The sequence below is a fragment of the Canis aureus genome, chromosome 9, assembly GCF_053574225.1.
Source record: "Canis aureus isolate CA01 chromosome 9, VMU_Caureus_v.1.0, whole genome shotgun sequence".
Lineage (NCBI taxonomy): Eukaryota > Metazoa > Chordata > Mammalia > Carnivora > Canidae > Canis > Canis aureus.
Window position 1 is genome coordinate 44,291,155 of NC_135619.1, and position 22,140 is coordinate 44,313,294.

General features: G+C 35.0%; 1 protein-coding gene, 1 long non-coding RNA gene and 1 pseudogene across 16 annotated transcripts in view; 2 read left to right on the top strand and 1 right to left on the bottom strand.

The window, feature by feature from the left end:
* Positions 1-15,961, bottom strand: part of LOC144320765 (uncharacterized) — a 42,667-nt gene extending 26,706 nt beyond the window's left edge. Inside the window, exon 1 of the long non-coding RNA XR_013386408.1 lies at positions 15,791-15,961. This is a non-coding gene — a long non-coding RNA (uncharacterized LOC144320765). The remainder of the gene's footprint in view (positions 1-15,790) is intronic.
* GPHN (gephyrin) overlaps positions 1-22,140 on the top strand; it is a 620,043-nt gene that overhangs the window by 356,491 nt on the left and 241,412 nt on the right. The window lies entirely within an intron of this gene.
* Positions 9,774-13,279, top strand: LOC144320754 (nascent polypeptide-associated complex subunit alpha pseudogene; annotated as a pseudogene). Its single transcript, XR_013386384.1, has 2 exons — positions 9,774-10,093; positions 10,697-13,279. The product of XR_013386384.1 is annotated as a nascent polypeptide-associated complex subunit alpha pseudogene (transcript).

Consider the following 22,140-nt stretch of genomic DNA (forward strand, 5'->3'; position numbering starts at 1 on the left):
TTCTGCTCCTTTGTCAAAGACTAATTTACTAAATTTATGTGTGTCTACATTTCTAGGCTCTCTATTTTGTTCTATTCATTTAATTGCTGTTCTTTCATCAATACCACACTATCTTAATTACTATAACTTTATAGGAAGAATCACAGTCTGTTACTATAAATCCTCTAACTACATTCTGCTTCAGTGTTGTGTTGACTATTTTGAATCCTTTGCCTCTCCATAGAAATTTTATAATCAACCTGTAGATATCCATTAAATAACTTGCTGGAATTTTGATTCAGATTACCATTGAATCTATAGATCAACCTGGGAAGAACCAACATTCTGATAATATTCAGTGTTCTTATCTTGAACATGGAATAGGAACTTAGTTCTTTGTTGATTTCACTGAGAGTTTGATAGCTTTCCTCATAGATATTATATATATATTTTTAGATTTATGTCTTTCACTTGGGAGTGCTAATGTAGCTGATATCTTGTTTTATTTTCATGTTTCCATTGTTTATTGCTGGTATATAGGAAAATGATAGGCTTTTGTATATTAACTTTGTATTTTGCCACCTTGCTATAATCACTTATTAGTTCAAGAAGGTTTTTTTATTGGCTCTTTTGGATTTTTTACATAAATGGCCATGTCATATATAAGCAAAGGCATTTTTGTTTCTTCCTTCCCAGTTTGTATACTTTTCTTATCTTATTGCAGTAGCTAAAATTTCCAGTAGAGTGTCGAAAAGGGGTGGTGAGAGGGAATATTATACTTGATCTTACAAAGAAAGCTTTGAATTTCTTACCATTAATATATTAGCTATAGGTTTTTATAGATATTTTTTATCAAATTGAGGACATTTCACTCCTGTCCACACTCTATTTCTAGTTTACTGAATTTTGATCACAAACGGGTGTAGGATTTTGTCAGATGTCTCTTCTGCACCTATTGGTATGATCATGTGACTTCTTTTTTAGCCTGTTAATGTGATGAATTACATTAATTGATTTTGAAATGTTGAACCTGCCTTGCATGCTGATGATTAATCCTACTTAGTTGTGGTGTATTGTGGTCAATTTGCTAATATTTTGTTGAGGATATTGGTATGTAGTTTTTCTTTCTAACGATGTCTTTGCTTGGTTCAGTATTAGGGTAATACCAATCTCATAGAATGAGTTTGAAAGTATTCCCTCTACATCTTCTTTAAGAGATGTTGGAGAATTGGGGTAATTTCTTCCTTAAATGTTTGGTAGAATTCACTATTGAATACATTCAAGCCTGGTACTTCTGTTTGGAAGATTATTAATTATTGATTCAGTTTCTTTAATAGAAGTTAATAGGACTATCTAGATTGTCTTTTCTTATGTGAGTTTTGGCAGATTGCATCTTTGAAAGAATGATCCCTTTTATCTAAGTTATCAAATGTATGGGTATGGAGCTGTTCAAAGTATTCTTGTCTTTTTAATGTGCATAGGAAATGTAGTGATGTCTTCTTTTATTTCTAATATTAGTAATTTGTGTATTCTCTTTTTAATTAGCCTGGCTAGGGGCTTTATTTATCACTTCAAAGAACTAGTTTTGGTTTTGTAGGTTTTTCTCTATTGATTGCCAATTTTCTGTTTCATTGATTTCTAATTTTATTCCTATTCTTACTTTGAATTAATTTTATTTTATTTTTCTAATTTCTTCAGGTGGAAATTCAGTTGATTGATTTAATATCTTTATTTTTAATAATATTTGTTTTCAGTTCTATAAATTTCCCTCTAAGCACTGCTTTCTCTGCATTTCAAAGTTTGAAGTTTCTCTCTCCCTCTACCTCTTCCTTTCCTCCTTCATCTCTTTCTCCCTATGATTTTTCTTAATTTTCATTTCTGTGTCTTATTTATTTTATAACTAGAAATTTGTACTTCTTAAACTCCTTCACATATTTTGCCAATTCCCCCAGCCCCTTTCATTTTTATTTAGTTCAAAATATTTCAAAATTTCTCTTGATATTTCTTCTTTGCCCCAAGTATTATTTAAAAGTGTGCTGTTTATTCTCTAAGTATATGGAGATTTTCTGATCATTTCTCTGTTACTGATTTTTAGTTTCATTCCATTGTGGTCTGAAAGAAAATATGTAGAATTTCTTTTAAATTTAAATTTAAATTTCTTTTAAATTTTCTATTCTTTTAAATTTGTTGAGGTGTGCATTACAGCCCAGAAAGTGGTCTGCCTTGGTAAATGTTTCACATGAGCTTGAGAAGAATGTATACTCTTTGGATAAAGTAGTCTATAGATGTCAGTTATACCCGGTTGTTTGATGGAGTTGTTGAGTCAAGTTTGTCCTTATTCATTTTCTACTCAGATACTCATGTATCTGTCCATTTCTGACAGAGAGGTGTTACAGTCTATAAGTATGATAGTGGACTTATTTCTCTTTGCAGTTTTTTATTTTACCTCACAAAGTTGGAGACTGTATTGTTAGGTGCATGCAAGTTGAGATCATTCTGTATTCTTTGAGAATCATTCTGTATTCTTTATCATTATGAATGTCCTTCTTTAGCATGGATATCTGTCCTGGCTTTGAAGTCTGCTCTGTCTGAAACTAATATAGTTACTCCTTCTTTTTTTGATCAATGTTAGCATATGTTTTTCTATATCCACTTACATTTAATTTATATGTATCTTTATGTTTAGAGTGATCTCTTCCAAACAACATATAGTTGGGAGTCTAACAATCTCTTTTATTTATTATTTTATTTAATCTCTGTCTTTTAATTGGTGCATTTAGACTGTTGACATCTGTAATGATTACTAATGTAGTTGGATTAGTGCCTACCATATTTAATACTGTTCCCTATGTGTTGCTATTCTCTTTTTCTATTTTTATTTTTCTCTTTTTCTTCTGCCTTTAGTTTGTTTAAACTGAGCCTTATTATGATTCAGTTTTTTTCTCCTTTCTTAACATATTGATTATAATTCTTGTTTTACTTTTTTTGTGGTTGCCCTAGAGTTGACAATATACATTTACAATGAATCCAAGTCCACTTTCAAATGACACCATACTATTTCACAAATAGCATGATACCTTATAATAAAGTTATCATAGTTCCTTCTTCCCATCCTTTGTATTATTGCTGTCACTCATTTCACTTATATATATGAGCATATATATATATATACATAAAATATATACTTAAGTATACATAACTGAATATATTATTGGCATTGTAATTTTGAATAAACTATTCTGTTAATTAAGATTAAGAAAAATAAGTTTTTTTTTTAAATTTTTATTTATTTATGATAGTCACACAGAGAGAGAGAGAGGCAGAGACATAGGCAGAGGAAGAAGCAGGCTCCATGCACCGGGAGCCCGACGTGGGATTCGATCCCGGGTCTCCAGGATCGCGCCCTGGGCCAAAGGCAGGCGCTAAACCACTGCGCTACCCAGGGATCCCCAGAAAAATAAGTTTTTATTTTACTTTCATTTATTCCTCTTTTATGCTCTATTTAAAGACCTATTTCATTATTTCCCTTTTCTAAAAGAACTTATTTTGGGACGCCTGGGTGGGCTCAGCGGTTGAGCATCTACTTTGGCTCAGGGCATTATCCCGGGGTTCTGGGATCGAGTCCCACATTGGCCTCTCTGCATGAAGCCTGCTTCTCCTTCTGCCTAGTCTCTGCCTCTCTCTGTGTGTCTCTCATGAATAAATAAATAAACCCTTAAAAAAAAAAAACTTCTTTTAGCATTTCTTGCAAGGCAGATCTACTGGCAACAAATACCCTCAATTTTTATTTGAGAAGCTTTTATTGCTCCTGCACTTTTAAAGGGATAACTTCACAGTATACAGAATTCTAAATTGATTGTTCTCTTGCAACACTTTAAATATTTCCCAGTACTTTCTTCCTGCTTGCATGGCTTCTGAGGAAAAGTTAGGTGTAATTCTTATCTTTGTTCCTCTTTAGGGAAGGATTTTATTTTTCTTTTTCTCTGACTTCTTTCAGGATTTTTTTTCTTTGATTTTCTGCAGTTTGAAATTATATGTGTAGGTATAGTTTGGGGTTTGTTTTTTGTTTTTCTGTTTATCCTGTTTGAAGTTATCTGAGCTTCCTGAATTTGTGATTTGGCCTCTGGCATTAATTTGGGGGAATTCTCAAGCATTATTATTTCAAGTGCCTCTTCTGTTCTTTTCTCTCTTCTTCTAATATTCCCAGTACACATATGTTATACCTTCTGTAGTTGTCCCACAGTCCCTGGGTATTTTATTATTTTGTTTTCAGTCTTTATTCTTTTTGCTTTGCAGTTTTCGGGGTTCTATTGATATATCCTCTAGTTCAGAAATTCTTTCTCAGCTGTATCTAGTCTACTAATGAGCCCATCAAAGGCATTCTTCATTACTGTTCAATTCTTTTTATGCGTAGCATTTCTTTTTTTTTTAAGATTTATTTATTTATTTATTCATGTGATACACACAGAGAGAGGGAAGCAGCAATAGGCAGAGGGAGAAGCAGGCTCCATGCAGGGAGCCCGATGTGGGACTTGATGCTGGACCTCGGGATTATGCCCTGAGCTGAAGGCAGATACTCAACCACTGAGCCACCCAGGCCTCCCTCTTTAGTTCTTTCATTTAATTATACTTTCTGATTACAGTACCCATCTGTTCATCTTTATCCATTATAGTCCTTAGCATATTAATTAATCTTCATTTTAAAGTCCTGGTCTGATAATTCCATAATCCCCACCATGTCTGGTTCTGATGTTTACTCTGTCTTTTTAAATTGTATTTTTTGCCTTTTAGAATGCCTTGTAATTTGTTTTCTTGATAGTCGTACTTTGTGTACTAGATAAAAGAAACTGGATTTCTTTTTTTTTTTTTTTAATTTATTTTTTATTGGTGTTCAATTTACTAACATACAGAATAACACCCAGTGCCCGTCTCTTTTGGGGTCATTTTTTTAAGTTTTTATTTAAATTCCAATTCGTTAATATATAGTGTATTATTTGTTTCAGGTGAACAATTTAGTGATTCAGCAGTTGGATATAACACCTGGTACTCATTACAAGTGCCCTCCTTAATCCCCATCACCTATTTAACCCATCCCACCACCCTTCTCCCCTCTGGTAGCCATCAATTTGTTCTCCAAAGTTAAGAATCTGTTTCTTGGTTTGCGTCTCTCTTTTTCCCCGCTATGCTCATTTGTTTCCTAAATTCCACATATGAGTGATATCCTATGGTATTTATCTTCCTCTAACTTATTTCACTTTTTCATTTAGCATAATACTGTCTAGTTTTATCCACATCATTGCAAATGCCAAGATTTCATTCTCTTTTGGAAGAATCCATCTTAATCCATTTATCAGCCAATGGACATTTGGGCTGTTTCCATAATTTGGCTATTGTAGATAATGATGCTATAAACATCAGGGTGCATGTATCCCTTTAAATTAGTATTTCTGTATTCTTTGGGTAAATTCCTAGTAGTGCAATTGCTGAATCATAAGGTAGTTCTGTTTATCTTTTTGAGGAACCTCCATCATGTTTTCCAGAGTCGCTGCACCAGTTTGCATTCCCATCAGCAGTGCAAGAGGTTCCTTTTTCTCCACAGAAAGGAACTATTTTAAATAGTCCTTTAGTAATATGCTGATGAGATTTGGGGAGGAGAAGTGTTCTGTAGTCCTACAATTAGGTCTCAGTCCTTTAGTAAGCCTATACCTGTAGACTTTGCACCTTACAAGTGTTTCTCATTTTTTTCTCACCATCACTCCCAACTTTAAGAGGGACAGCATGGCTAGAGTGAGCAGGGATGGGGTATATTGCTTCTTCCAAGTCAATTAGGCTCTGATAATATCCCAGCAGAATATGCTCTGGCTAACTAGTTACCCCTGAAGTCAGGCTTTGTTAAGAACACAATGCTAACAATATTTCAGAATAGTTCCTTTCCTCTCCCCTTGCTGGAAGCACAAGGATATTTCTTCATTTTCTTCTGTAGGAACCTCTTTATGCTCTTTGAAGTAAATCTCACAATATTTTAGAGGCTACCCTATGACTGGGTTGTCCTGGAATTTTTAACTTCCACTTGTCCATACCAAGCATCCAGCAATCCATCAATTACAATTCAGATATTTCCACCTCAGCATTGTTTCCTGTAGCTGTTTTCCTTGTGAGTCTCTGTTCTAGTAAGCCAGAACCTTCTGTTTTGCCTATTGGTCTCTCTAGTCATGTAGACAGTAGTTTGCCCTGAATCTCCCATTTTTAAAGATCCAAAAAGAGAAAAAAAAATCCAAAAAAGTTGATATTTCAGTCCTTTCAGCCTTTTATTTGTCATTAGGATGAAGTGGCAACTTCCAGGCTTCTAACATGCAATACTGGACTTAGAAGTCTGCAAATGTTATTTTATTTTTAATTTTTTTATTGAAATATATTCAACATACAGTAGTATATCACTTTCAGGTTTGACAACTTTATACATTATGCTGTGCTGACCAGAAATGTCATTATCATCTGTTACCATACAACATTATGTATTCTCCATGCTGTACCTTTCATCCCTGGGACTTCCTCATTCCATAGTTTGAAACATACACCTCCCAAATCCCCTTCATCCAATTCACCCATCACCCTACTCCCCTCCCATCTGGCAAGAACTAGTGTGTTCTTTGTAGTAATACAATTTATATATTGATCTTATTACTGCAACCTTGCTTAAATACAATTAGTTTGGGTAGGGTACAATTAGTTTTGGGAGGGTATTTTCTGTTGCTCTGCTTTTTTAAGATTCTTTCTTATTTTCAGTACAATCATGTTATTTACAAATAGGGGCAGTTTTATTTCTTCCTTCCTGATCTGCATGATTTTTTTTTTCTTGCCAGTTGTACTAACTAGAACTTCCACCATTATGTTCAGTAGCCATGAAGAGAATGGACATCCTTGCCTTTTTTTTATCTTATGGGAAAAGTGTTCAGTCTTTCATCAATTTGCATAATGTCATTTGTAGACTTTTTTTTAAGATTTTATTTATTTATTCATGAGAGACACAGAAAGCTGCAGAGACACAGGCAGAGGGAGAAGCAGGCTCCCTGCAGGGAGTCCGAGGTGGGACTACCTGGGGTCTCCAGGGTCACGCCCTGGGCTGGAGGCAGGTGCTCAACCGATGAGCCACCCGGGCTGCCCCATTTGTAGACTTTTTGTAAAAGCTTTTAAGTTTGGGAAAGTGTCTGCTCTGTTTCTATTCCAAGTTTTTCTGAATGAATGATAATGATCATTGGATACTGTATTGGATACAGTATCCAAAGAATGGATACTGATATGCATTTTGTATAAATTAAGAGAATTATGTGAACTATTTTTTTCTAGCCTGTCAGTGAGATAGATTGTTAATTGACTTTTTTACATATAGAACCAGTCTTGCATTCTTAGAATAAATTCCATTTAGTTGTATCATTCTTTTTTTTCATTCTTTTTTATATATTGTTCAAATCTGTTTGCTAATATTTTGGTAAAAATGTTTACATCTGGGATGCCTGGGTGGCTCAGTGGCTGAGCGTCTGCCTTCAGCTCAAGGTGTGATCCCGGGATCTGGGATCAGGTCCCATATCAGGCTTTTGTTTCATTGGCTTTATTTTCCATTCACAAATTTCATTGGTCTTTGCCTTTATGATTTCATTCTTTGTCTTATTTTGGGTTTATTTTGCTCTATACTGTCCTTAAGCTGGGAGCTTATATTGTTGATTTGAGATTTTACGACTTTTTTAATGTATTATTAGAAGCACTGTCTTAGGTGCATCCCACAAATCTGATATGTTTCTTTTCGTTTGCAATGACTGCATTTTTTTTTTCACTTATTTTGAGACCTCTTCGTTTCATTGGTTATCTAGAAATTTATAAACTTGGTTTAGGTTCACAGTGTATGGGAATTTTCTTCTTAACGTTCTGTTACTGTTTTTTAATTTGATTCTGTTGTGGTCAGAAAATACACTGTGTGATTTCAATTATTTTAAAATTTTGAGGTTTATTTTTATGGTCTCAGATATGATCTCTCTTGGTGAATGTTCCATGAGCAATGGAGAAGAGTGTAGATTGTTCAGTCAGGTAGAATGTTCTATGTAAATTAGATCCTGATAACTGATGGTGTCTTTGATTTTTTTCTATATCCTTATCAATTTTTTTCATCTAGTTCTTCTATCACATCTAAAAAAGAACTTGTATCCAAAATAAGCAAAGAACTCCTAGATATTTACCCAGTTGAATCAAAACCGTATGCTCATGTAAAAATCCACATGTGAATGTTTATAAGATAATTACCAAAAGCTAGATTCAACCAAGATGTACTTCAGTAGGTAAATGGATAAGTAAAAAATGGTACATGCATACAGTGGAATATTATTCAGTGATAAAAGGAAATGAGTTATCAAGCCACAAAAAGACATGGAGGATCCTTAAATGTATATTGCTAAGTAAAATAAGCCAATTTGAAAACCATGCATACCATATGATTCCCATTTTGTGACATTTTGGAAAAAGTAAAACAGTGTAGACAGTAAAATGATCAGTGACTGCCACGGATTTGTGGGAAGAAGGACATGGATGAATGGATGAATCGGAGCAGATTTTTAGGGCAGTAACACTATGTGATAGTATGGGGGGAAATATGGAAACATGACATTATGCATTTGTCAAAACTCACAGAACCTTTATATCACAAAGAATGCTTAACATATGCCAAAATATTTTTAAAACCGCATTTAAGCAGTTGGTAGATCCCAAAAAATAATACACACTCTGAAAAGAAAATCTAAGTATATCACAAATACAGGAAACAATTTCACGGAAAGAGCTCGACGCAAAAGATACTGACCTAAAAACAATAGTTTCCCTTTATCCACAAGGGATACATTCATTCCATGACCCCCCCAGTGGATGCCTAAAACCACAGAAAGTGCCAGACCCTATATATGCTGGGGGGGGGGGGGGGTTCTTATATATACAAACTATGATAAAATTCAGTGTATAAATTAGGCACAGTAAGAGTTAAACAATGATAACTAATAATAAGTTAGAACTATTATAATAATACACTGTAGTAAAAGTTATGTAAATATGGTCTCACCCCCAGGTCTCTCTTTTTTTTTTTTAAAGTATCTTATTATACTCTATTCACCCCTCTTATGATAATGATGATGTGAGATAATATGCCTATGTAATGTGATGAAGTGAGGTGAATTACATAGGCATTGTGACAGAGTGTTAGGCTCTTATTGACCTTCCAATGATATGTTACAAAGAGGATCATCTCCTTCCAGACTGCAGTTGATCATGGGTAACAAACTGTAGAAAGTGAAACCATGGATAAGGGGCAGGAGACTACTGTAACTTTGGATATAGGTGGTGTTTGTAAGACTAAAGAAAAAGGAACTACATATAAGCACTTTATTCTGGGTGTTCTATCCGTTGGGAGTATGGGTTAACAATCCTGATATTACTCTATATGTTTGCTATGTTTGTTTAAGCAATGAAGTAAATAGATGATGTATAGCGGGAACCACATTTCTCATTAGTAGAGAAAGCACATATTTGCAGTAGGAGGAGCCTAGAATGATCTATGTGTTGAGAGTTGGAGACCTCATTAGGGATTCATGTTTAGTTTAATATTATATTTAATTTTAATTATGTTTAGGTTAACATTAGGTTAATGTTAATTAATATTAACCATATAAATGGTTATAGATAGAAATATATACACACACACACACACACACACACACAGTTTAGCAGGCACACATATTCCTTTCCTCTCTTGCTGGAAAGGGTCTGAAGGAAATAGTACCTCAGTAACAACAAGCTTACCTAATGCCCTTATCTTGGTTTTTAATTATATTGACCAATAAAGGGAATTTTTCCTTAGACAAATAGCTAATTCCAGTACTGGAGCAAGAAATATACAAGATAAGCCTGGAGTTTCTTCAAGTGTTCAAAAGTAAGGAAGTCCTCAAAAAAGAAAACAGAAAACCACACTGATGAATGTATATCAAAGACACATAGGAACCAACTGACAAAGCTCCCAATGGCAAAAGTTGAAACAGTTCGAACAACAAAATGTCATGGTACTTTATTATAACCTAAGGTATAAATATCCATCAATATATCCATGAATATTTATATATACATATAAATATATATAAATACAAATAAAAATAAATGGTTAAATAAGTTAATATTAAGAGAAAAGAGGGCAGCCCCGGTGGCGCAGCAGTTTGGCGCTGCCTGCAGCCCGGGGCCTGATCCTGGAGACCCTGGATCAAGTCCCACATCGGGCTCTCTGCACGGAGCCTGCTTCTCCTTCTGCCTGTGTCTCTGCCTCTCTCTCTCTCTGCATCTCTATGAATAAATAAATAAAAATAAAAATAAATCTTAAAAAAAATATTAAGAGAAAAGAGACAAATCTTTCATGTAGAAAACTTCCAAATTATTTATGTAGATACTTTACCCTGAAGGTGGGGGCATATTAACTTCCCACTCCTTGGTGTGGGCTGCATACAATGATCTCCTTCCTAAGAGTACAGTATAGAAAGGGAATGAATTAATGTGGAGAAATCTGACAAACACCTCCGGTAATCAAAGTCAGTAACATTCATGTATCATGATCTGATTTTTGTATCTTTGATTATGATGTGATGAAAGAGCACTTTAATTCTATGGTCTTCCTCCCATAATCCCACAACTCTAGTTTTATGAGAAAAATATTAGAGAAACTTGAATAATGGGCACCCTACAAAATAACCTGACCAGTACTCCTCAAAACTCAAGGCCATTAAGTCCAAGGAAAGTCTGGGAAACTGTCAAAGCCATGAGGAGCATAACAAGACTTGAAAATTAATCTCCCCGCGCAAAATGCCTGGTGAAGCCACAGAAACTGTCCCGGCTGCAGAGCAGGAGTTGCCACAGCCCCAGACTGAGACAGGTCTGGAACAGAATCTGACAGTGATGAATCAGTACTAGAACTCGAGGAACAGGATTCCACACAAGCAACCACACAACAAGCCCAGCTGGCAACAGCAGCTAAAATCGATGAAAAAACAGTCAGTAAAGCAAAGCCAAACAGAGCCAGAGTGAAAAGGCACGAAAGGCTATATGTCCAGACTGGGTCTTCAACAGGTTACAGGGCTTACAAGAGTCACTGTCCAGAAATCTAATAATATCCTGTTTATCATCACAAAACCAGATGTCTACAAGAGTCCAGCTTCAGATACCTACATAGTTTTGGGGGAAGCCAAGATCGAGGACTTATCTCAGCAAGCACAACTAGCAGCTGCTGAGAAATTCAAAGTTCAAGGTGAAGCTGTCTCAAACATCTAAGAAAACACACAGACTCCAACTATACAAGAGGAGAGTGAAGAGGAAGAGGTTGATGAGATGGGTGTAGACATTAAGGACATAGAATTGGTCATGTCACAAGCAAATGTGTCAAGAGCAAAGGCAGTCTGAGCCCTGAAGAACAACAGTAATGATATTGTAAATACCATTATGGAACTAACAATGTAACCGTAATAAAACGAGGACTTTTTTTGGTGTTTCAAAAGAATAACTGGAGCTTGGTTTTTGAAATTTGTACTGTTTCTTTTTTTTTTTTTTTTTTTTTTATTTATGATAGTCACACAGAGAGAGAGAGAGAGGCAGAGACACAGGCAGAGGGAGAAGCAGGCTCCATGCACCGGGAGCCCGTCGTGGGATTCGATCCCGGGTCTCCAGGATCGCGCCCCGGGCCAAAGGCAGGCGCTAAACCACTGCGCCACCCAGGGATCTCTGTACTGTTTCTATCATTAATAAAGTTTTGGCTTGTTGGATGAAAAAAACAGAAAATTAAGTATTATAATATGGCAATCTAGATGAGATCCTTCAACAGAGAAAAGACATTAGGAAATTTAAATAATCTATGGACTTTAGCTAATGATAATGTGCCAATATTGGTTCATTAATTCTAACAAAATATACCATACTGATTTAAGATGTTAAATATAGGGTAAACTGGGTGCAGGATATATGTGTTCTCTATATTCTTTTTTTTTAAGATTTTATTTATTCATGATAGACACAGAGAGAGAGAGAGAGGCAGAGACACAGGCAGAGGGAGAAGCAGGCTCCATGCAGGGAGCCCAACACGGGACTCAATCCCGGGACTCCAGGATCACACCCTGGGCCAAAAGGAGGCGCTAAACCGCTGAGCCACCCAGGGATCCCCTGTACTCTATATTTTTAATATTCTCAATTTTTCAGTAAGTCTAAAGTTGTTCAAAAAATTTCTATTTTTAAAAAAACAGTTAAACTCATTTTAGAACCATATTCTTTTCAAGGAACAAATAATTCCAATCTTACATAAACTCTTCCTGAGAATAGTGGAAATGTAAACATTTCCTAATTCATGTTATGAGACTACAATAAGTTTTGCTACCAAAACCAGAAAAGAATAGTAGAAACAAATGAGAAGTGTAGTAATATCATGGTGAACATAGATGAAAAAAAAAACTTCAAAAATAAAATATTAACACACCAACTCCAGCAATATATAAAAAAAACAATACATCAAGGATATGTCAAGGATATGAAGATGGTTCAACATTAGATAACTGCTTAACGTGAATCACCACATTAATAAATTAAAGGAGATGTACCATATAGTCTTCTTAACTGATTTATAAAAAGCATTTAATAAAATTCAACACCCATTTTATGAATAACAGTTCTTAGCAAGCTAGGATTAGAAGGGGACTTCCTTAACCTGATCAAGCAAATACAGTTAATAGATGCTTTAAAGTTAAGAATAAGAGTCCTACTGTAGCTACTTCTGTTCAACATTGCACAAAGTGAAAGAGAGAAAGAAATAGTATAAGCACTGAAAAGGTTGAAATAGAACTTAATGATTACCTGTATAGACACAAAAAATCAGTAGTCTTTTAGAACCAATGGAAAAGTTCACCTAGTAAAAGATCAAGGTATATACATCAATTGCTATTCTATAAATCCAAAATGTATTTTTTCAAATAGAGCCTTTCAAAAGGTTTATTTTGTGTTTTTTTTTTATTGTATGATGTGGAGATGATAACTTTAGCTCAATTTTCTGAACTTCCCTTGTTATATAAAAACGGATTTATTAAGTGTATAAACGATAACATTGTATTAGTCCATACCTGCCCTCCAGAAGTTTATGAGTCTTGAACACCCGGCACAAACAGATAAAGATACTTTAGTTACAGAAAAAAAAAAAAATAACAGTCCAGTATATAAATGAACAATAAGGTGCTTATACAGTGTTCCAGTACATTTGTAAAAGTGGGAAAACAGGATAAAGATAGTGAATAGAAAATATGAAGAATACCAAGAGGATACCCTGATCCAAACTGGTCAAGATGAAATATGTAATTCTTTTCTAGTAACTCTGTTGGACACTTATTAGGGGAAGTGGTATTATCGGAGCTGTTTATAGGATAAGATCAGCTGAATGTTGGTTAGAATGAAGGGATATTCCAGTATGGTATTGCTTTGTAAAAAAACTTTAAGAAGTTAAGACAGCTTTACCCTGACCTTTTATTTACCACATTAAAAGAATTGTGCAGTAAATACCTTTATAAATTCTACCTAAATTCTACCATTAATATTTTACCATGGTTGCTTTTTTACTTGACTTGTCTATCATCTAGTCATTCAACCAACATTAAAAAGAAACCTATCAACATCAGGCCTTGTCAAAATAGGCAGCAATACTGCTGGTAGGAGTATCAAAAATGGTTTGTTTTTATATGGTAATGGTGCACATCTGCTTATTCCTATGACTCATAAACCACATCTAGTAATATACCCTAGAAAGGTAGCTTACACTTTTGACCATGAGCCGCAGTAAGAAATACAATTACATTGCAAAAGGTTTGGGAAACAATAATTCTAACTAAAGGAAGACATTCTGATACTTTCTGTTCTTTTTTAGTTTTTTGGCATGCTACTTATATGTATTTAAGTCAGTTTACTGCCCTATTAATTGGCTTTGACCTACAAGTTAAAGAACATTGCCTTTTAGAAAGCCTATACATATGTACAAAGAGAAATGTAAGGGAATGTTTTTTAATAGCTGAATTTTTTGTAAAAGCAACAAATGGGAGCAAAAGATGCCCATAAACAGAAGAACAGATAAATAAATTGTGGTATATTTATACAATAGAATATTGTACATCAGTGAGCCATAGCTGATGAACCATAGCTATGTACATTAGCATGGAGGAATATCAAAAACACGATGTTGAGAGAGAAAACCAAGTTACATAATATATACAGTATAATTCCATTTGTATAAATTTCAAAAACATGCTAAAATGAAAAGAACAATATATTTAGATAAACGTATGTGCAAAAGTATTTTTTAAGTACATGAATGATTAATGTATGCTCCAACTTGGATGAACCCTGAAAACATTATGCTAAGTAAAAGAAGCCGGTCACAAAAGTCCACGTTATCCGATTTCACTTACATAAAATGTTCAGAATATGTAAACTTATAAAGACAGAAAGTAGATTACTGGTTGCATAGGGCTAGGGATTGGAAGAAAATGTGGACTGGGGCAGCCCGGGTGGCTCAACGGTTTAGCGCAGCCTTCAGCCCAGGGCGTGATCCTGGAGACCCAGGATCGAGTCCCGCGTCGGGCTCCCTGCATGGAGCCTGCTTCTCCCTCTGCCTGTGTCTCTGCCTCTCTCTCTCTCTCTCGAATAAATAAATAAAATCTTTAAAAAAAAATGTGCATTGCTAATGGGTAGGGGATTTTTTTGGTCATACTGATAAAAATGTTGCAAAATGTATCTTGATTATGGTTGCACAAATCTGTAAATATACTTTAAAAAATCTTTAATTGTATACTTTAGATGGGTAAGTTGTATAGTATGTAGACTCTTTTTCAATAAAGTTATAAAAATCAGAAAGGAAATGGTTTTAAGACTTAGGAAAAAAGTTTTTTAGAAAAAAGGGACTTGATATCATGCTAAGGCACACAGTAGTCTTCGAATACATAAGTAATAGTCACTTTCTTAACCTATTTTATAGATATACAGGTGGGTTCTTACTAGTGTCTACATTATATAGGTGCAATATAATTTTTATGTATTTAATACTTAATAAAATTTATTTTTAAGGGAGGCAAAATTATTTTTAAATATTCTTTATATATCCCTGCTTATAAGTTTAACACAATATATCAAAATTTCAGTATAAATCTTGATTAGGACCAATTTTCACTGAAATAGTCCATTTTAAAAAATTATTCTTTATTTAAGTTTCAAAAAAATATTTTAGAATATAAAATTAATATATTTTCAATTTTCACTGAAACAGCCCGTTTTAAAAAAATTATTCTTTAAGTTTCAAAAAATATAGTTTAGAATATAAAATAGAATATATTTACTGTAAGTCAGTATACTTAAAGAACTATAACCTGTACATCTTTCTCTATTACTATTGCAATCATCTAATTCATGTCTCCTATTATTCCAACATCCTCTTAACTGATTTCTTTGCTTCCTGTTTTCCACCTACTCAATCAATTTTTCAAATCACAGTCCAGAGAACTTTTGAAAATAAAAATATCAGCATATTATTCCTCTTCTCAAAACTTCAGTGAAATGTTTTCCTATGAATACAGACAATTCTTTAAGTTTATTTTCCAGGGCCTATGTAAATTATTTCTGCTAACTGCCTTTGTAACAGCATTTCCTACTGTTTTAACTTGGGCTGCTGAAACAAATTACCATTGACTGAGTGGCTTCTAAACAAACAGAAACTTACTTCTGAGTTCTAGATGCTTGAAGTCTGAGAGTAGAGTGCCAGTGTGTTTAGGTTCTGGTGAGAGCCTCTTCCAGGATGTAGACTTCTCACTTAACTTTTGTAGCCTTATGTGATGATGGTTCAAGAGTGAGAGAGCTCTGTGGAGTCCCTTTTATAAAGGCACTAATTCCATTTGAGGGCTTCACTCTTATGACCTAAGCACGTTTCAAAGGCTCCATCTCCTTATACCATCACATTGGGGTAAGGATTCCAACATATGAATTTTCTGGGGAGACACAAATATTTACACCATTCCACCCATCCATCCTCATTGTTACCACACACATCAGGTTTTCTTTCCAGCTTCTGAGTCCTTTTTACATACCATTTCCTTTGCCTGGAATATTTTTTCCAGTGTGCCTCTGTAACACCTATTTTTCAGGTAGCAGGTTGGATTTTTCTTTCTTTCTTCCCTAATTGCCATTATTCTCCTTCACATAAGACCAAAACACTCTTCCTGTCATTCACATAGCTTTTCATTTACCTGTAGCACTTATTTATCTTAACACTTACTGATATTTTTCTGTAAATCTGTAAACTCCCCTAGGGCAAGACTATTTACTCACTCTTATAGCCCCATTGCCTAACACTGACTTGCCTATGGTAGGTAATCAATACTTGCTGAATGAATAAATGAATTCATTCTGATAACCATACTTTATATATTTAGAAGGTATTTTAAGTAATAAAAATAACAAATTATACCACAATTAATTTGAAAATAGGTTCAGGATTTTTATTCTTCTTTGTTATTTTTGGTTTTTGCCTGATAACTCTCCACTAGATGAATCTATATTGAAATTAATGACAATTCAATCTGTTAATGAGGCTAGTGCACTAGCTGAGTTGACCTGATTTTAAAATATAATCTTTATTTTTAAAAACGCTTTTGTATTATCATTTAATATTGAACATATCTGGCTGTTTATGGGTTTCCTAATTTGATATGTTTGAAGAAGAAGATAAAACCAGAATAATCTTTCAAAGGAAAGAAACATAAATTCTTATCTTATTTCTATTTCTTTTTTTCTGAGGTTTATTTTATAAGTATAAATTCAGACATATCTCAACCTTTTGTTGAATAATGTGTTGCTATCTCACTCTAGTGCTGACAAAAAAAAGTAATAATTTTATCTTCTGTATCAGATGTAGAAATATTTAAAAATTAGAAATAAAGGGTAAGTAGTATCTGTTGAAGATGTCAGAAATTTATGTTTACAGATAAAAAACTGGAAGATAATTATAATGATTACCTCATGGGTATTCTGAGTGTAATATTATGTAAAGTATATGACAGATAACAAGCACTAGTTAAATATTAGATGTTAAGTTACTTACAAGTCATCTTGATCTCTTTATCACATCAATAATGGCAAAAGAAAAAGTCAATTCTCTCCCTCATCTTTTCCCCAAAGGAAAAGATGAAAAAAACAGTAGTAAAGGAAGTAAGATATCTCTAGAAAAAAACAAGGCACTGTATAAGGTACTGAAACAGATGCATCAGAGAACAAGCAAAAATCATTGAACTTGTGTTTAGTTTTTTCTATTTTCAGCCTTTTTTTTCTTTACCTCTTATATCATCCCCTTTCAGTTTTCTTAGACTAATATTTTGGATATGGTACTTGATAATATTCAATCATCCTCAGTGTCTTAAGAATACATTCTAGAGGGGATCCCCTGGGTGGCTCAGTGGTGTAGCGCCTGTCTTCGGCCCAGGGCGTGATCCTGGGAAGGAGAATCCTAAGCTCACCTTATCCCATAGATATACCTAGATAACAGCCCCAACAGTGTAACAAACCCAGAAAATGACACTGGCAGAACAGACTCTCCACAGTTAATTGTAGAGAAGATGCCATATTAAAAAACAAACAACAGTAGGGAGAGTGGAGTCCTGGTTAACTATGACCAGGAGCCAAACTAACTTGAAAGACGAACCACAAGCAAGAGAATGGAGAACAGACTCTACACCAGGCAGCCCAGATATAGGGGACCTACACTGGGAAGATGAATCCCCATAATATTTGACTTCGAAAACCAGAGTCTTAACTTCATGAGTTTTTATAGTCAGTGGGGCTTATCACTAGGAATGTTAAAAAACAGTGACGTGGGACCCCTGAATGGCTCAGTGGTTGAATGTCTGCTTTTGGCTCAGGGCTTGATCCTGAGTATTACATCAGGCCTGCTTCGCCCTGTGCCTATGTCTCGGCCTCTCTCTGTGTGTCTCTTTTGAATAAATAAAATCTTAAATAAATTATTAATAAAATTAAATAACCAATGACTTGGCTCTGAGAGAGCCAGAGGCTGATGCCTGATAGGAAACTGAATTCTTACCCTTAAAGAGACAGCATGACAACCCCACTAAGATACAGTGTAAAAGCAGCAGTTAGAAAAGCATCTGAGACTTTGCAAAGCTCCTGTGGACTGCCCCTTCCAACATGCGGTACTCAGCAGGAATCTCTCTGAAGTGGTACCTAACATTCAGTGAGCAGCCCCCACAGTGGCCAACACCACTCCAAAGTGACTAAGTGATTCTTGCCTAGGACAGTAGGGAAGATAGCCACACATACCAGTTCAGCTGCAGCTCCAAGAGTGGGCTGTGGGCAGACATCTGATCTAACTACCAGCTGCACCCACCAAAGAAACCTCTTGGAGAACGGCACAAGGGGAGTGCCCTGCAATTGAGTGCAATCTCATTTCTGGCAAACAGACTGAGGCAGGCATCTGATCTAACCAAACTGCAAGCCCAAGGCAGCCCCCAGGTTAACCACTTTACTGCATAGAGACCAAATTCTGCTCCCAACAAGCTCACAGGGCCATGACAGCCAACTGGACTGAAGGCAAACATGGCTCAACCACAGCAGTAGAGTACATGCAACACACATAGGGGCACCCCTGAAGCACCAGATTCTGGCGAACAGGGGACATTGTACTACAGGGCACTATAGGACCTCCTCTTGATCAGAAAATGTTGACTTTACTTAATATGTAGGGAAAAAAAAAACACAGACAAAATGAAGAGACAGACGAATATGTCCCAAATTGAACACAAAATCACAGCAAAAGAGCTAAGTGAAATGGATATAAGCAACATGCCTTATAGAATATTCAAAATAATAGTTACAAGAAACTTAGTAGATTTTAGAAAACAGTGGGAGATCTCAGTGAGACTTTCAAGAAAAAGAAAATATAAAAAGAACCAGAGATAAAGAATTCAATAAGTAAAATAAAAAATACACAAGAGGGAATAAATAGTAGACTAGCAGAAGCGGAAGAATGGATCAGTGACTTAGAAGACAAAGTAATAGAAAGCAACCAAGCTAAACAGCAAATAAAAGAAATAATAAAAATGAGAATATGTTAAAGGAACTCAGTGACACCATCCAGTGTTAATAAAATCTGCATTATAAGGATGTCAGGGAGGAGAAGAAGGAGAAAAGGGAGCATAAAATTTATTTGAAAAAATAATAACTGAAACTACAAAACAACCATAATACAAGTGACAAAATGGCAATATGTACTATAATTACAGGAATGCAAATGGACTAAATGATCCAATCAAAAGACATAGGGTGACTGAGTGGATAAAAAGGTAGATCCATTTATATACTGCCTATTAGAGACTCATTTCAGACCTAAAGCCATATGCAGATTGAAAGGGAAGGGATGGAAAAACTATTTATCACGCAAACGGGAGTGAGAAAAAGCTGAGCTAGCAATACTCATCTCATACAAAATAGACCTTTAAAAAAAAGACTGTAAGAAGAGTCAAAGGACACTACTTAATAACAAAGGGAACAATCCAACAAGATATAACAAAAATGCTCAGTATCACTCATCATTAGGGAAATACAAATTAAAACCACAATGAGATAACACCTCACACCTGTCATAATGGCTAAAATTAACTCAGGAAACAACAGATGTTGAGGATGTGGAGAAAGAGGAACCCTTTTACATTGTTGGTAAATTCAACCTGGTGCAGCCACTCTGGAAAACAGTATAGAGGTTCCTCAAAAAGTTAAAAATAGAGCTACCATACGACTCAGCGATAGCACTACTAGGTATTTATCCAAAGGATAGGAAAACAGTGATTTGAAGGTGCACATGGACCTCCAGTATTTGTAGCAGCCAAAATATGGAAACAGCCCAGATGTCTATCGATTGATGAATGAATAAAGATGTCGTATAGAGGCACCTGGGTGGCACAGTCAGTTAAGCATCCAACTCTTGGTTTCTGCTTAGGTCGTGATCTCAGTATTATAAAATCAAGCCCTGTATTGGGCTCTACACTGAGGGTGGAGTCTGCTTATGACTCTTTCTCCCTTTCCCTCTGCTTTCACCCACACTCCATGCACACACATGTGCTCTCTCTCTCGCTCTCTTTAGTAAATCTTTTTTAAAAAAGGAAAAATGTGTGGTATGTATGTGTGTATGTTGTGTGTGTCTGGTACACACATAGAAATATTACTCAACCATCAAAAAAATGAAATCTTAAAAAAATGTAATCTTACCATTTGCAATGACAAGGATGTATTATACTGTATTGTATATTATATATATTATAATATGTTGTATTGTACTAAGCAAAATAAGACAGAGAAAGACAAATACCATTTGATTAAAGAAAAGTTAGTATCTTTTCTTCTCAAACTATTCCAAAAATTAGAGGAATGGAAGCTTCCAAATTCATTCGATGAGGCAAATTTCACCCTAATACCAAAACCAAATAAAGACATCACAAAAAAAAGAAAACTACAGGTCAGGATCTCTGATGAACAAAGAGGAAAAAATCCTCAACAAAATATTAGCAAACCAAACCCTGTAATTTAAAATCATTCACTATAATCAAGTGGGGTTTTTTCCCAGGTATACAAGAGTGATTCGATATTCTCAAATCAGTCAACATGATACATTTCATTAGGAAGAGAAAGGATAAAAACCATTTAATCATCTCAATAGATGTATAAAAAGCATTTGATAAAGTACAACATCCATTCATATTTATAGGGAACATAACAAAGATGATATATGAAACCCCACAGCTAAAATCGTAGTTAATAGTGAAAAACAGAGCGTTTCTTCTAAGATCAAGAACAAGACAAAGATGTCCACTCTTGTCACTTTTAATCAACCTAGTATTGGAAGTCCTAGCCACAGCAATTACACAAGAAAAAGATATGAAAGACATCCAAATTAGTAAGGAAAAAATAAAACTTTCACTATTAGCAGGTGTCATGATGCTACATATAGAAAACCCTAAAGAGGGGCAGCCTGGGTGGCTCAACAGTTTAGCACCACCTTTGGCCCAGGGCGTGATCCTGGAAACACGGGATCGAGTCCCACGTCGGGCTCCATGCATGGAGCCTGCTTCTCCCTCTGCCTGTGTCTCTGCTTCTCCTCTCTCTCTCGAAAAATAATAAATAAATAAATAAATAAATAAATAAATAAATAAATAAATAAATCAAGAAAGAAAGAAAGAAAGAAAGAAAGAAAGAAAGAAAGAAAGAAAGAAAGAAAACCCTAAAGACTCCACCAAAAAACTGCTGGAGGGATACCTGGGTGGCTCAGTGGTTGAGCATCTGCCTTCAGCTCAGGGTGTGATCCCGGGTCTGGGGATCAAGTCCCACATTGGGCTCCCTGCAGGAACCTGCTTCTCCCTCTGCCTATGTCATTGCCTTTCTCTCCCTGTCCCTCATGAATAAATAAATTTTTTTTTTAAAAAATTGCTGGAACCGATTAACGAATTCAGTAAAAACACTGGATACAAGATTTAGATACAAAAATCTTCCTATACACTAATAATGAAGTGGCAGAAAGAAAACAGTTCCATTTACAATTGCACCAAAAAACAATAGGATACCTAGAAATAAACCTAACCAAAGAGTTGAAAAACCTTAAACTCAAAACTTTATACATTCATGAAAGAAATTGCAGATGACACAAACAAATATAAAGATGTTCCATACTTATGGGTTGGGAGAACCAATAGTGTTAAAATGTCCATATTACCCAAAGTAGTCTTAGATTTAATGCAATTCAGGGCGTGATCCTGGAGACCTGAGATTGAGTCCCACATCAGGCTCCCTGCATGGATCCTGCTTCTCCCTCTGCCTTTGTCTCTGCCTCTCTGCCTCTTTGTCTCTCATGAATAAATAAATAAAATCTTTAAAAAAAAAAAAAAGATTAATGCAATCCCATCAAAATACTAACAACATTTTTTCAACAAAACTGGAACAAGTAATCTTGTAATTTATATGAAATCACAAAAGCCCCTGAATAGCCAAAACCTTCTTTAAAAAGAAGAATAAAAC